Genomic DNA, 15,755 nt, shown 5'->3' with positions numbered 1-15,755 from the left:
TCATTCAGGAACAACAATCTCAGTCCTGGGTTTCCCATTCCTTTCTGAAGAGCCTTTAGAATAGGGTAGGAGTAAGATTTATACATTTGTCTAAAAAGGACTCTTGAAGAGGACTCTACAAGTACTAGAGAATGACAAGCTGAACCTCCTTTCTCCTTGAAGGTTTTGTATGTTTTTTGGTAAATTGTCTAGATGGAATGTTATTAGTATAAACTCTACAGGAAAGGTGAAGAACAGTGAACTAATAGGATAATATTTCCTACTGTGTTGTACGGAGCTTCTCTCATAAGCTTTTTGTTTCTGATGTTTATTCCACTAAAAGTAAATAACGTATCTGGAGGGCAGTGCTGAGATGACATGTGCTCAGGTTGCTGGCTACACCAAGCACAGCTGTTGGTGTTTGCAGACAACTTGGCCCCACACCTCTATTCAGCATGTAGTCTGGGGGTGATGAGAAACTGCTGAGATCCCTGCTGAGGAGCAGAAGAAAGAAGCATCTTTTCCTTCACAGCTTTTATCTAAAAACAAGTTAATCAATATGCTAAACACTGATAGCAAAGTACACTCAGACTGACATTCTGAGGGGGTCTGGAAGGCACCATTTGTCCACAGCAGAGCTTTGTCAAGGGAAAAATTATCTGTAGAAGGGATGGAAGGAGTAAGAGCTGAAAATATATTTATATCTTTGCTTTAAGGGTAGGTGATGCAAAATAGTGATGACTGCAGAAAAACACATCCCTCTTGGCACTTCCAAATGTCTTTACCACAGTTCAGTAAAGCAAGCAGACAAGAATAGCTACGCAAATTCTTCTTCATTTTTGCACTGAAATGATGATTGAAATTATCCTGTTTGGATGCACAACAAAATGAATTGGAGCACAATAAAATGAATCTACTACTAGTAAAATACTTTTTTCATAATCACTTCTTGATGTGAATGGCTTAATAAACCTACACATTTATGCAGTAGCTGTCATTTGGGGTAAAAGTAAAAAATAATACTTTGCCAGAAATCTGTTGCCCTCAAGATAGTGTCTTTTACCTAAAAGGACAAAGTGGTAGAACAGGCAAAGGTATATTTTGCCAGCATGGATAATTTCCATCATTACAGACCAATAATTTCTTTCTCCATCATAATCTGTTATCTTTACAAGAATAAGTTAATGCACATTTATACCATAATCTGTGTAACTAATTAATAGAGAGCTGGCCTCTTCTCAACATTGTCCATTTAGGCTGCACATATAATACGTTCTGAGGTATGATGATCCATTTTCTGTTTTCACTTTTGTTCCTCATGACTATTACCAATGCATTGTCTTTAATTCTTATTGAGCATTGAGTTGATATGAACAGGTTTTGTAAAACAATGACTGAGAGGTCTCTTTACTGGGAGGTCATAATCAATATAGATCCTGTTGATAAACGTGTAATTAAGGTTGGTTTTAACTTTTCTGCTTTTCCTTGCACTTATCAGCACTGAATTTCTCCTTTCATTCTATTTGATGGATCATTCAGTGTCATGTCACAAACACTTCTTTCAGCTCTCCATAGTTATTTTTAATGTTGTTTATCCTGAATTGTGCTGTCCATGCCTTCTTACGAGTCTCTCCTTTTTGGGCATAGTTTGGAATAGGTTGAACGATACCGGTCCCAGCTGTTTGGGACCAACTTCTGCTGTGACTTGTGGTGCAAAAATGACCATGTAATCTCTACTTTTTCCTTTCTCTCTATTAAAGGAAAGGATCTTTTCTCTTTTTACATGACAGCTTAGAATCCTGAAGAGTCTTTTCTAGTGTCTTGTGAAAAGTTCTTGGTTTGATTTCTGTTTACAGGAGTCAGCTTGTTCTTTCTTCTATCACTTTTATCTGTGCATACCATTTTGTTGTCTTTTATAGTGTCATGCTTGCACAGTATGGAAGAAAGACTTGCTAATCTGTAGCTATTCAGATTTATCCTCCACCTTTTTTAAAATTTAACCAGCAATACCACTTTAATCCTTGATGACATGTCTCTCCATCATGTCTCCTATCTTGAAGAGAATCTATGTGAGGGTGACTTTCAAGAGAGGTAAATTAGGATAGGATGGAGATAGAATCAAAAGTAGCATATGTAGTATGTGAAGCAGTGTGTCTGATCCTGTGGAAAGCTGATCTCTGGGAATCCCTTGGAGTGTGGGATCCAGTGTGTTCAGTTGAGTTCCATATACTTAAAACCAACTTAAATGCATTAGTGATGGCAATACCTCTTGAAGTAGCTACAATGTTCGTTACTTTAAGAGTGTTTATTTGTACTAGAGTAACATCTATACCCATCTGTGTTATATATATTTGTATCATCAAATAAGGGTGTCTGAATTGGGGTAATTTAAGAAAGAGAAATGACTGTCAGAAGTTCATGCTTCAGGTCTTCTTAAGTGGGGCGAGGAACTGCCATTGCTTTTAGCATCTGCTCCTGAGGTAACCCTTGAGATTATGAATTGCATGGAAAATGACTTCATTTGCAGGACAGAGCTCTCCAACCATCCTTTTTCATGTGCCAGCATTACAGGGCTACTTTTCACATAGAAACTTAAATTGTGACCTGATGGTTTTTTTAAGGTGGGAAGGTGACTTAAATTATTTGCCTTGCTAGCTCTGCATTTCTCTCCCTGCCTCCCCCCGCAGCAAGCTGCCTCTTTAGTTAGTCCTGTGTGCATTTGTTATGGGCATGTTAAGCAAAAGCTGAAGCTACTGTCTCATGTGGGTGCCTATCATTTACTCATTCTTCCTCAGGAGAAAGAAGTTCCTCTGCAAGTTCCTGAGACTCATTCCTTAGTAACAAATTCCAGTTTTCTACACAGCAGAGGCACTGAAGAGATGATGATATCTGAGAAAAAACACTCTGCATATACTCCTGTTCTGCAAATTGGTTTCAGGCTTAGTCGGGAGATTTTTAGCATGGGCTCAGGGCTGCACTAACATGGCTTCAGGAAACATGGGTATAAACCCTAAAAGTTTTATTTGTACTGGAAGTTATTTAAATATTAAAGCCTTTAGTGTGCTGCTGCGTTTAAGATTCTCTAAGCAACTGAAAATTACAAAATCAAGTCCCTATAGACTTGAAGAATGTTTTAAAAAGTCAAACAAAAACCAACACTGACACAAGCAGCATCTTATTAGAAATTTCAGCCATTAGGATATAAAATGAAAGTTTACTAACACTCCCTTTATCTAAAGGTATATCAACAGTTTTGTGGGTTCATGCTCTACCTGTTGTCTTTTGCATTGCCTGAGAAATAACTTGCTTTGTGTTCCTAATTGCAGCAGTCTGACAGCAGACTCTGTTTTCACTTGTATGGTCATGTTTCAAGTAAGGATGGAATATGGAAGTGGTCAGGTTTTGCAGTACGGTCATGTCACAGTGTCAACATAGGAGAGGAATGTGTCTCCCCAGCTGTTGTATCATGAAAACTCTGCATCTGGCTAGTCTGCTAAGTATTTTTGAAACTCTTGAGTTCCCACCTATGGGGTGCTGGGCTCACCCTTCCTTCACAGCTCCCTGGAACACCCACAGCGTTTGTAGATTTTCTTGACCAGGGCATTCACACGCTTAGATCTGGCCAGGCCCAGGTGCTAGCTGGGTGAGTCACCATATCGACTGATCCTGCTCTGGCACCAGCAGCTGCTGAGGAGTAAGGGATGGAATAAAAGAATGTACAGCATAAAAGCACACAATTGCTGACTGTTTCACAGAAAGGGAAGACTTTACAAAAGGGAAGACTTTAACCAGTAGTCTCTCTAGAGCGTTGACGGAGGATCTATTTGATGTGTGTCTTAGGTGGTTAAAGCTAGATTGCCCAAACAACCAGAAAGTTTGCTACTGGAGGCAAATGTGCAATGGTAGACAGATAGATGCTATGACCAAATAGATCTTGTTTCTCTTTGTTCCTTGACCACCAGCTTTTAAAAGGAACAATGTTTGTAAATGTTTGAATAGAAGTTTGGCTTTTCCTTATCATCATAAACCTCCATGTCTTTAATACCTCACTCTATTGAATGAAATTCTTACCTGCAGACAGCTGAAAAATAGTTCAGAACTCACTGAAGATCTTAAAGTATATTATTGGGCAGGACCCTTTAAAGATGTTCTGTGATAAAATTATTATAGAGTGCTTATCAGAGTATAGAGGAATGCAGCTGAGGACGTTTAGTTTGCCCTATTACTATGGATACACCATCTGTATGACATAGAACCACTTTAGTGGTGAATACTCGCTCTTAGCAAGAAAAGAATACTGAGAAACCCTGATTATAAGACCACCACAATCTAATCTGTCTCCTTTCCCTAAGTTTGTGGTTAAAATCTGTTGGCATATGGCCCACAACATATTGCCTCTCTTACAGCAGAGCAAAAGTATGCAGAAGTATTTCCTCTAACAATCAAAGCTTCAGTGCAAAAGTAGTGACCCAAATTAACTGTTTGGAAGGAAAAGGTTAAAGGTTTTTTAAAAAAGCATTCCTGACCAAACTGAAATAAATCAGCGAACTTCACCCACACATCCTCCAAACCTGCAATCAGCAATAATTTCATAGAAATAAAACAAATGGATTGCCACATTCCTTCATGTCTATTACACTTCTGTCTTCATTGCAGAAATTACTCAGAAATGAAAAGTTGGAAGGAAACTTGGCTGTTGGTAATAGCTTTATCACTTGTGCTACAGCAAACGTACTCTGCAGAAATTTGTAGGATGCACTGTTTCTGGTTCTAATAAGTCTTCCTAAACTCTTACTAGAAAAGCTCTAATGCTGTTTTTGTACATAATAGCAATGAATTAGACCTCTGGATAGCAAAAGTGTATTAGAGCTACGGTCCAGTTACACCTAACAGATTTTAGCCCCAATCCAAGAAAGGAGCTGCTTGTTTGATAGAAGGACCTTAACATGAATGTAAACTATGTTTTATATAAGGTTAAGGCACTCTCTGGAACTGGGTCTTACTTATATAACAGGTTTTTAAATTCCTATTTAGATGAAAAGATCAGTAAAATTGATCTTTTATGAAATTCTGTCTCTAGCTACAAAACAAACGAGAAATGGCAAGAAATGCCACCACATTTAGTGCTTAGTGTTGTAAGACATGAGATGGGTGATAAGTGGAGGGTATTTTGAATTATAGCAGCATTAGAAAGGTATGCCAACTCTAGCTTTTATTTATTCAGATTTATAGGAAAGGGATGAATTCCGCAACTTCTAATTAAAGCTACAAAGAAATAGGTGTTTTTCCTTCATAAGTATTAGCTAGGAAGGAAAAGAACAACTTGAGACCTATCCAGAAGTAGGGCTGTGGAGTTGAAGGCTTTTTGACGTTGCTAGGTTTGAAGATCCCAAGCCTGAAGCAATGTCTTGTCAGTTTTAGCAGTGGACAGTAGGAGAGGTAGTTGGTGTTGCCTGTGGTAAAAAACAGGGAGAAATGAGAAGCTGAGACTGTCTAACAGGAGAGGTGGCATTTATTAGGAAGAAACCAAGTAATATACAACCAGTTCTGCCATAGTAAAAGGAGAGCTCCTTAAGGCGGTCCGCTTACAGGAAATACTGGTATAGGAAATACTGAGGGCAAGAAATAGAAAGAGCTTGGAAGGGATTGCTGGAGAGTTTATTGTGCTCTGAGAACTGGAGAGCATAGGACAGAGCAAGAATCTTCAGGAAACCTCTTACTTTCCTTAACATTGTGATATAAAATATGATATGCTTTTGAACAAACCATTGAATGGAGTACACCAGTGTTTTTATTTTCAAAGCAAATAAAAACATTTATTAATTTGGGAGAGATGCTGTGACAAATTCTTCTCATTCATAAAATGCACAGACTTCATTGTACTGCTTGGAAACACAGGCAATAGCAATGTAAATACTCTAGAAATGCAACATTTCAGCTTGACATCTCCCACTTAGGGAGCTTTGTGCTCCATGACAGTGCTACCTTCCTGTAAATAATTTCTCTGAGCAGCAAATTATAAGTGTGGTCTTTTGGCTATTAGCGCAGAAATAATGACTGAAACAGGCCAATCGGATAATGTAGTGATTCCTAATAAAAGGAGAAGCAAAGAAAAATCAGTTACTAGGTGCTGATTCTGTGGTACTTGTTTTGTACCCAGCCAGGTGCCATACTGTGTGCCAGACTGGTGCTGCTTGGCAAAGTGAAGCCCCATTGTGTCTCTGCTATGTCTCTGCCCAGCCTTTCATGGCTGCCATGCTCTGGCAATGGGAAGATGGTGGGAAGTGGACTCTTCACTTCTCCCTGCTTGTCCTGTTACTGTGCATCTCTCTTCCTACCAAAGGCTCAGGGTGGGATAAGGTACTGCTCACAAGAGGGCAGCTGATGGCAGGAAGGGAGAGTGATAATCTGCAGTTCATGCCCCACGAAACAGCATGAGGGAAGGGAAGAGGAGCAGACCGCTACCAGGAAAAGGCTCCTGGGGAAGGTCTGGTCCAGTGAGGTGAGACTGGCTGGGAGAAGAGGCATTTCGGACAGAATAGAAACCCTGCTCTGTCTTTGATGCCCACTGATGTTTCTCTATAAGTTTTAATAGCGTTGAGATTCTTAGTAATATCATTATCGTTTCTTTTATGAAAATGATAGATGCATCGAATGGTACAAGCATCAAATGGCATAACAAGGTCCATTCAAAACCATTCACTCCTTCCTTAAATTGAAATTCCTTCCATGTATGTTGTAGTAAGGAAAGAATTTGATTATTAATGATATGACTACTTTAGTATCTGGGTTCTCCTGAGAGAAGCTTAAATCTCAATTTCATTTCAGTTTGATATAAAGTAATTACCTGTGAGAAAAAGTTATTATTTCAAAAGTTGCTCTAAGGAGTCCTCAGAACTGATGCTAATTCACTTTTGACCAAACATATCCCTCGTGTAAATTGCTTAAATAAAGAAATACTGACAAATACTGCCCCATATGTCAGCCATTCTCATAATATCGAGGAATGTGGTGATGTGGTGGTATTTGAGACTGTGACCATTACTCACTACTAACTGCATATGGCACAATGGGTATCAGCTCTTATACACCACAACTGAGACTGTTGCCATTGTTTCCCTAGATTCTTCTATGTACAAAACCTAAACTGTAAATTTAGGGTGGTTTCCCCCTCACTCCCTCATCTCCCAGCCACATATAATCCAGAACACCAAGCTTAAAACTCCAGCTGTTTATGTTCTGCAAAATGCACATCAGTCAGAAGACAGCAGGGATTTGGCATTTCCATTTTATTAATGTACCTTTTATGGGGAGGAACAGCAGCTGTAACTGAGAAAAGCCCACGTGAAAGATAAATGATAAGTAGAGGGATGGGTGGCAACACTAAAGAGCCGGAGGTGGAACAATTGGAGGAAGCACATACATCCGAACAGCATCCCTTTAGGTATTCTCCACTTTCACCACAGTCTATTTCTTAGTGTCTTCCATACATTTCCCCAAGATTTCATTGGGTATTGTTGACATGGAGCCAACTAAGTGTTAAAAACAATCCCTTACCCCCAACAATAAAAACAAAATTCACAACAGGTGCAATGACACAAAGGCAGCATACTCCATAGAAAGCAGTAGACAGTAACTGAAGCTTTGGCTATAAAATATAAACATAACCAAAATCATTCTGGAATACAGATGTGAAATGAGGCAATACTCAAGCTCATAAAATTCCTGCAAGATTCATATCCTTTAGTTGATTTTTATCTGTCTGGATAGAAGAACAGAGTCAGTGTGTATGTGCTCTGCCTTTAGTGCTTATTTTAGGCAGGCAGTCAATGTTAGTGCAGTAACAAGGGTAAGAAATGCTGTAGTTTTCTTTTGGCATTGGCACATGGGTCAAGTTGTATTATCATTGTTCTATCAGTTTTACTCATTTTGTATATGTTCACATTCCCACTGAGCTGAAACTCAGCCTCAAAAATTAGTGGAATACGTGACTATTACATTATAAATTAAATCTTGAATTATAAATTGAATCTTGAGTATTGGTTCTTTTGAGTGATGTGTGACTTATCATATCCAGGCTATATCAACTATACTACCTACAAAGATAGATGCAGAAAATCTCTTTCCTCAGGGACTGATTCTTTTGGGAGGGTGAATTTGTTGATGCTTAGAACAGGTGGGAGTCTTTTATCAAACAGTCATTTCCTCTTCTCTCTTCCTTCATAATACTTACCTCTGCACAGTTCTGCCCATCCTCAAAGCAGAGCAGGGAATTAATATCACAATTTAGGTATGTGGTATCTTTATCTCTTTGATCCAGACATATCATTGCTATAACATTTTCCTTATATAGCAGTATTCTTAGACTATGTACATCTGGTGCTATCAGGATAACCACCTTGTATGGTTAAAGAGATGATAAAGAATGACTGTTGCTAAATAAAGAAAAAGGGTAGAAGAAATGGGACCAACAATAGAGCTGGTATAGACATTGTTACCATAGCAATCTCTTCAGATGATCTAGAGAATGTTTAATTGCAAAGCCCATCATGGTATGGTTTATAACTTGATTACTCAACTCACAGAGGGGAAGTAGTCATGGGGCATGCCTCAGAAATCTTATTCTCATCTGGGCTCCAAATGTGAACAGCCAGATTCAGCTTGATATGATTAGGAATAGCAGAGATGTTTTTGTCTAGACTTCAAGCTCTCTGGGATGGGAACCAGTCTCTATTATTTGTCTATAAAGCACCTATTTTGTGTGGTGTCCTTGAGCATTTAATATAAATAATGACTTGGAGATAATGAAAACTAACCCAACATAAATCTGTGTGTTGGTGAGCAAACCATTGCAATTTATTTGCAAGCCAAGATCACTGAACTGGCATACCATGCTCTATACAATGTGATATTTTCTCCCCGCTTCTTTCTGACAACCTGTAGTCTTGCACGTAGTCAGATCCACTGCGAGTGTGGCTGTGGGGCTCCTTTCTTATCCTCCAGGTAAGCCAGGGCATCCCTCAAGTGGTTCCTACTTTCTAATTATCTCAGATTTCACTTTCACAGCCTCTCACATCCCAGCCTTTTTGGATCCAGAGGACAAATTCTGTCTCTATTATCTAAATCCCTTATAATATCATCTGTTGAATATACTCAGATGTTCCCTCCTATCATTGACAGGCACTCTACAAACATCCACAACATTGTCTCATTACTTTCCTTCTATACCCTCTCTCATACTTTCTCTTACTTGCATGTCTACAGAAAACATGCCAGTGAGTAGCCCAGCACAGGTAGGGCCTAACTGGTGCGTGTATCCTGGGAGTTTGTGTTACGTAGGCAGAGAAGTACAAGTAGTGTTCAGCCTTTATGTAAAATTTCAGAACGAGACTGTTCTACATGACAGTGAAGACCTGTTAGATTTATTTAGATGCAGTCTGAAAAGTTAATAGGAATCAGGCTGGTTGGCCCAGCTTGCTGACAAAGTCAAATCAATCTTCTCTAATCTACCACAATAGAACAGTAAAGAGCATAATTCTCAAGTGTCAGTTAGGTAATTAATATAAAGTCAAAACATGGTAGTAGTGATTATTTATGTGGTGGCATGAGGCAGAAACAATCTCTGCAGCTGATGCAGATTGCACACATCCCATGAAGTACGAAGTAGTACACCCTCCAGAATCTCTGTACCTGAGCATGCTCAGTTGCTCATAGCTTTTCAGCGGTTACCTGGCCTCTTTGGATTTCTGTAGTTTCAGTTTCAAAAAAGCCCTGTTTGTTTTGCTTGCTAGATTTTCTAAAATCCTAATAATCAAGGTGTGCCACCAAAATGGAAAGTCTACTGCATTTTTACATCACTTTTTTACACCACTTTTATATCTTCTGGACTCTTCTTTTGTTACGTCAGTGAGTGCAAAATTCACTGTAGCACTGGGAGCAAGTCCCACCTGTGCTAAGAGCACATCTGCTCCATACCAGTTTACTGCTTTCACCACCTGCATCCATGTTACAGAGGAACATCTGGATACTATTACAATTATAAAAGGTGCAGGTTTTATTCTCAGTGCAGGATTGGACTCTGATTTCACAACCTTCCTCGAAGAGTGAAGCTCAAGTAATACATCCTGTCCCATTTATAATCAACATACACTTAACATTAATAAAACATAATGGATCTTTACGTTAATTATATCTTCATCATCATCAAGCATAATTGAGGTAGTAGTAATAATCACTGTTGTTAAAGAGTAAAGGCTATTAATTCAGCCCTCATCATCTGGGAGAGAATTGTGTTCTTTATGTCCTTTTCTTTTTCCAAGTATCAAATCAGTTGTGGATTTCTTTATCTCACAGGCAGGAGAGATGGAAGGGGTAAGGCTAACTGGTTCACGCTAACTTGAGATCTGTCTCACAGAACAGAATCAGACACTATTTATAATCCTTCAGAATTGTTTACAGAATCTATTCCTGCTCTCCCCGCCTACCAAACAGTAGGAAAATATTCACTGTTGTTGATTTGCATATGAGACTCAGTATTTGCATGTGCAGCAAGGTACAAATGCATTCCACAACCATGGCCAGATAAGGTAACGGACCACAAGATGAATATGAGAAAGGGGACATGGAATGGAAAATGAAAAAGGCAAAAGTGATTTAACAAATTCCAACTGGGAAGGAGTATGAAGCTGTACCTGCTGCATGTACTTCCTGCCTCTTTATGGCAGTATTTTAGAAACGTGAGAGACTGTTACTTTGCCAGAATGGACAAGGAAGCATAAATGTAACCACAATGTGAAATCCTTCAGGCATTTTAGCTCGTTTACAAATGTGTTCACACCATTTTATCAGTCAGGCATTGCTAAACAGGTGTGACCATTTCCTCCTGACATGCTTTCCCTGTTTCCTCCTTGTATGAGGAAACTCAGAATTTTTACTTCTGGCTATGGTTATTTAAATAGAAGAGACACAAGCAGTTTGTGCAGTACAACTGTGCACTTGTTGAGTAATGGATTACTAAACGCAGCATCCTATATGTAGGCAGAAGCTAGGTTTAATATTATTTCTTGAAAGGCTGTTTACCGCAGCACCAGGTGATCAAATCAGCAATAGCCTATCTGTGATATTATGTCACTGCAGAGAGAGAACGTTCATTGGAAATAACATTTTCTGGGTGTAAGGATCAAATCCTGAGTTTCTAGAGATGTCTGTATTCAGACTGGAGAGATATATTATAGTTTGGCACCAGTCTTTTTATCCTCCATAATTTTCAATGAAGGGTTTTATTATATGGAAGATAATGATAGTGCATATATTCTGCTTTCAAATGCATTCACCTTTCTGAACTGTTTCAGCTGTCCTACTCCTTCCAAGGTTTTATATACATCATCCAGACAGCTGCCTCCCCTTGTTCTTCTGTATGTAATAATAATGCTCTCTGCTAAGATAGGTACCTTTATACTGTCTAGGCCTCAGTCTTTTCTGCTATTTTCTGTCTCTTGGACATCTAATCTTTATTCATATTCCAAAACATGGACTGTAATATATTTGTATGGGATGTGAAGAGGAAATTCGCTATTTGAAAGACTGTTTATTTTTTCAATTACATCAATGATGTCTACATCAGTTATATATAATAAAAGATGCTACCCTTGCTTATGAGTTGTGCATTAGATTGTCATGGCTTTAGTGACACTGTTTTCATCCTAATCAGGTTAGACTGTAAATCTGTTCAGAGCCCTCAATAAATATCACTTGGCTAATTTCTTCAGCTAAATATCTCTCAAAAGCAGAGCAACTTCCTCAACATGACTCCATATCATCTGCCTCTCCTCTCTGCTCAGATCTTCTGATTAATTCCGCAGCCTACAAATTTCGCCATCTGTTTGAACTCTGAATGAATTTGTCTTCTCAGGAGCTATCATACCAAACCAAACATGTATGCCAATGTTCAGATTTGCCCTAGCCATAATCCTGTCTGTGGTTGGTTTTGGCTTCCTAATGCAGTTTCTTTCTATTTGGCTTTCCATGCTTCCCCTCCTTCAAATTCTAGCTTGTGGAGAGAGGTGCTGTCTAAATTGTCTCATATGGAAGACAGCATAACTACATTGCCCACATCCTCAAACAACTCAAATGGTTCCCCACTCAACTTACAAGCTGCTTCAAAGAAAGCATTACTTGATTTAAAAATTGTCCTGGGATCATTCCAGCCTTCTGCCTGGACATTTTTCCCTTCTTTCCTCTGTTCGTCGAATAGAGGCCTATTACCTACTCATACACTCTTCCATATTTGTCTTTTCCTCATTTTATTTCTCTAGATCATGGATTTCCACCCATTTTCAAAAAGTCTTTCAGCACTGATGCAAATAAAGTGATATTAATTTACACCATTTTCTTTCCATCTTTGTCTCAGATTTTCTCTTGTGGTTTTGCATTTCTGAAGCCTCAATATTTTCACAGTAACACCTATTGTTATGAAGCACCATCTGGGATATGACTCTAATGAAAAAGGAGATACAAAATAACTTTGGTTTGGAGATATGCTGGTGAGAAACATTTGTTTAACCATATGGAAATTGCATTTCTCTGGAGTGCAGACCTAAAGCTGAAACAGTAGGGATGTCAAGGCAACTCCCCAGAAAAGTCTTAAGAACTCCCACAATATCTCTTACAAAGTCTGTCTCTTTTCCTTTTTTTAATGGAAAAGTTCATTAGCAAGTTTATGAGAAATGGCACTTTAAAGATGCTCTGCTGTAGCTTCACTATGTTCCCATTTAAGTCCTCAGTAAACTATATAACTTTGAGAAGTGTTCTGCCAGTGTTAATGTTTCTGATAAGTCCACCCTAGAAACCCAAGGCATCATAATCTAAATGATTGTTATTCTTCGTGAATTAGGTGGAGGATGTAAATGGTGTATGTAAATCTTGCTGTTTCAGATGAAGAATTCTGAAATCCTAATCAGATAAATTTGAATTAATTAAAAAAAAAAAAAGCTCTTTATTGGGTTAGATGTAGGAACTGAGTCACAGTTTGCTTTGGCAGATTTTTGGGGCTAGGAAGGGATGTGGGTTTTGTTTGTAAATAGAATTTAATTTCACCCACTGGAGGTAGAATTATGCAATTAAACTTTTAAAAAAGCTTCTGGCACAAGGATATTGCAGCACTGTAAAAAAGAGAAAGGACATTTCACACCTAGAAGTTATCCATATGGCCACTGACCACATGTTTGGTAGAGATGTGAACAATATGTCATTGGTATTTACAATTCCAGGTAGTTTTCTTGTATGCCATAAAAAGTAAATACTTAAGCAACAGTCTTTGCTGTGTAGATCTTTAATGGGTGTGGGAAATTCTCTTTATTTAGCCAGGAATGCCCATCATTTGCTGTCTTGGGAGATGTGTTGGCAACAGATGGGATCTCAAGAGCATTGTTTCACTGTTACTCTGATTGTTAAAATGCAGTTCGTTTCATTCCTTTTTTTTTTTTTTTCCTATTTTTTTTTCCTGCAGGGGTGAGAGGGACTGTGAAAAATAGGGGGGAAAGTAAATAAAGCTAGAGAGAAAAAGAAAAAAGAAAATGAAATTTGAAAGAAACAATGGGATGAGAATCCCGAGAGAAGTGTTGAAAAATATGGGAGAATTGAGAGCAATAAGCTTGGGTGGAGAATCCTGGCAAATATTCAGTACATAAAGGGTACTATAATGGCAAAAAGGGAAGAAATAAGAGAAGCATACTGCTCTGAGTTCTGTGGTGTTTTCTCCCCCTTTGTCTTCTCCTGTGTCTAAAGTTCTAGGGATCAGTACACAGCGGGTAGTGGAAAACATACTGTGGGACCACGTTGGTGGAACTAAATGCAATAGTGCAAGATGTGGCACTGCCAGAAAGTGGCAGCTGACTTGTCTTTCATGCAGCTGTACAGACATCGTACCACATGCAGCTTAATACAGCTATGGTACCATGTGCAGGTACGGTACCATGTGCAGCTTAGCAAAAAAAATTTTTGGTTAAAAACCTTTGATTTCATTCTTCTTTGGGAATTTTATTTAAGGATGTCCTGGGAGGATGTTTGGAGAATCTATTGTTGTTCAGAATATGGCATGCTGCCCACATCTGTGTGAGGTTTTTCAGCAGAACCTTAACACTTCCAAACAGATGTTTCAAAAATATGACTTTTCTGAAATGCAATATGCGCAGGTCTGACTATATTTTTGTTACAAAAGTCAAACAGATTGACAAGTTGAACAAGGAAGATAATGTTTTGAACTTAACATGATAGGTAATCAAGAACATTAGTTTAAAAATCCTGTCAACCTCTTTTTCTTGTTTTTGCCCATAAGCCCTGTGGGGAGACCCCACTCCCTCTCTTCCCCAGAGGAAAAGTCAAGAGTAATTTTGCATCAGACAACATGAAAAAAGACAATACCTGAGCTAACATGAAGGTGCCCTCACTATTTCACAACTGTGTCAGTTGTACAGAAAATTATGGCTGTGATTTCTCAATATGGGAAGTGATTTGAGGACACCCCCAAATGCTGTCCTTCACTGTTGAATTGATTTTCTGTTTTTTTAGACTCCAGATTACCATTCAAGACATGTCAATAACTTATCTTTTTGCTCTTCCAAACCCATTCTCTAATTTGAATATCTAGCAACTGGGGATTTGAATATGAGCATTACCAGAAATCTAGTGTTGTTTCCCTTTCCAGAGAAAGGAGCTCTATATAAGACATATAAGGTGACTGACCAATTACAGTGAAAAAATGTGAAAAATCATTATGCTGAAGAAGCATCCAGTCTATCTCCTTGCCCAAAGGGGTCTACCTTAGCCATTCCCAATAGGTGTTTGTTTAACTGTTTTTAAAGATGTCCAGTGATGAAGACACCCCAGTTTTTCAGGTGTTCTATTCCAGTATAATAATTAATAATAGAAGGATTTTTCTTAATGCCTAATGTGAATTTCTATTGCCACAGTTTAAATGTATGGAGGTCAGACTCTTCCAGTCCTTTTTGTATAGCCTTTTACATGTTCAGAGGTTGTTTCCATTCCTAACTTTCCCACTCCCTGTCACTTACTGAAGTGTTTTCACTCAGCTGTGTACCTCTGGTTCATTGAGTTGTTCTGTGTTGATGCTTTCAGAATCACTGATCAGCCTCATTGTTTTCACTATCTACAACCTGTAACTCTACTCTGTAAATACGGCTTCTTGCTTGCGCTTCGGTTGCTGCACTCTTGTATTTACATTTTTTTGCAACAGCATGACATACCTGACTCCTATTCAGCTCGTGATCCACAGTAAACCAGAGATACTTTTCTTTAAGTTTCCATTTGTCTGGTGTGTCCACATCTGCTTTAGCTGTGCCATATTTTGAACATCATCTGAAGGAGTAGTTCCATCCTGATATTTACAACAGAGTTGGTACATTTTTTCAAAAGTTTAGAAAGCAATAATGAAGTATTTTAGTGGTCAGGCATATTTTGATTCGTATTTGACTCCTTTCCTGACTTTACCTCTCTGTTTTTTGCATTCTGAGGCTACTAGTACTTAATGATTACAAATGAAGTTAGAATATTTGGAACAGAACCTGAGAGGAAGCTTATGAAGTACCTTGAATCTGATAATTCTCTTTAAGAGATTGTATAGTGACACACCTGAGGACTACAAAGCATAAAGGGCTGCCTCTGTTTCCTAAGTGCTTTAAATAGACCACAATCATTAACCTACTTTGTCTTGTCCAAATTGTTTTCTCAGCTGATTGTTGCTGGGTATTTTTGGGTTT

This window comes from Calidris pugnax, unplaced genomic scaffold, assembly GCF_001431845.1.
Source record: "Calidris pugnax isolate Ruff unplaced genomic scaffold, ASM143184v1 scaffold70, whole genome shotgun sequence".
NCBI classification, from domain to species: Eukaryota; Metazoa; Chordata; class Aves; order Charadriiformes; family Scolopacidae; genus Calidris; species Calidris pugnax.
Note: the sequence above shows the minus strand (reverse complement) of the source record.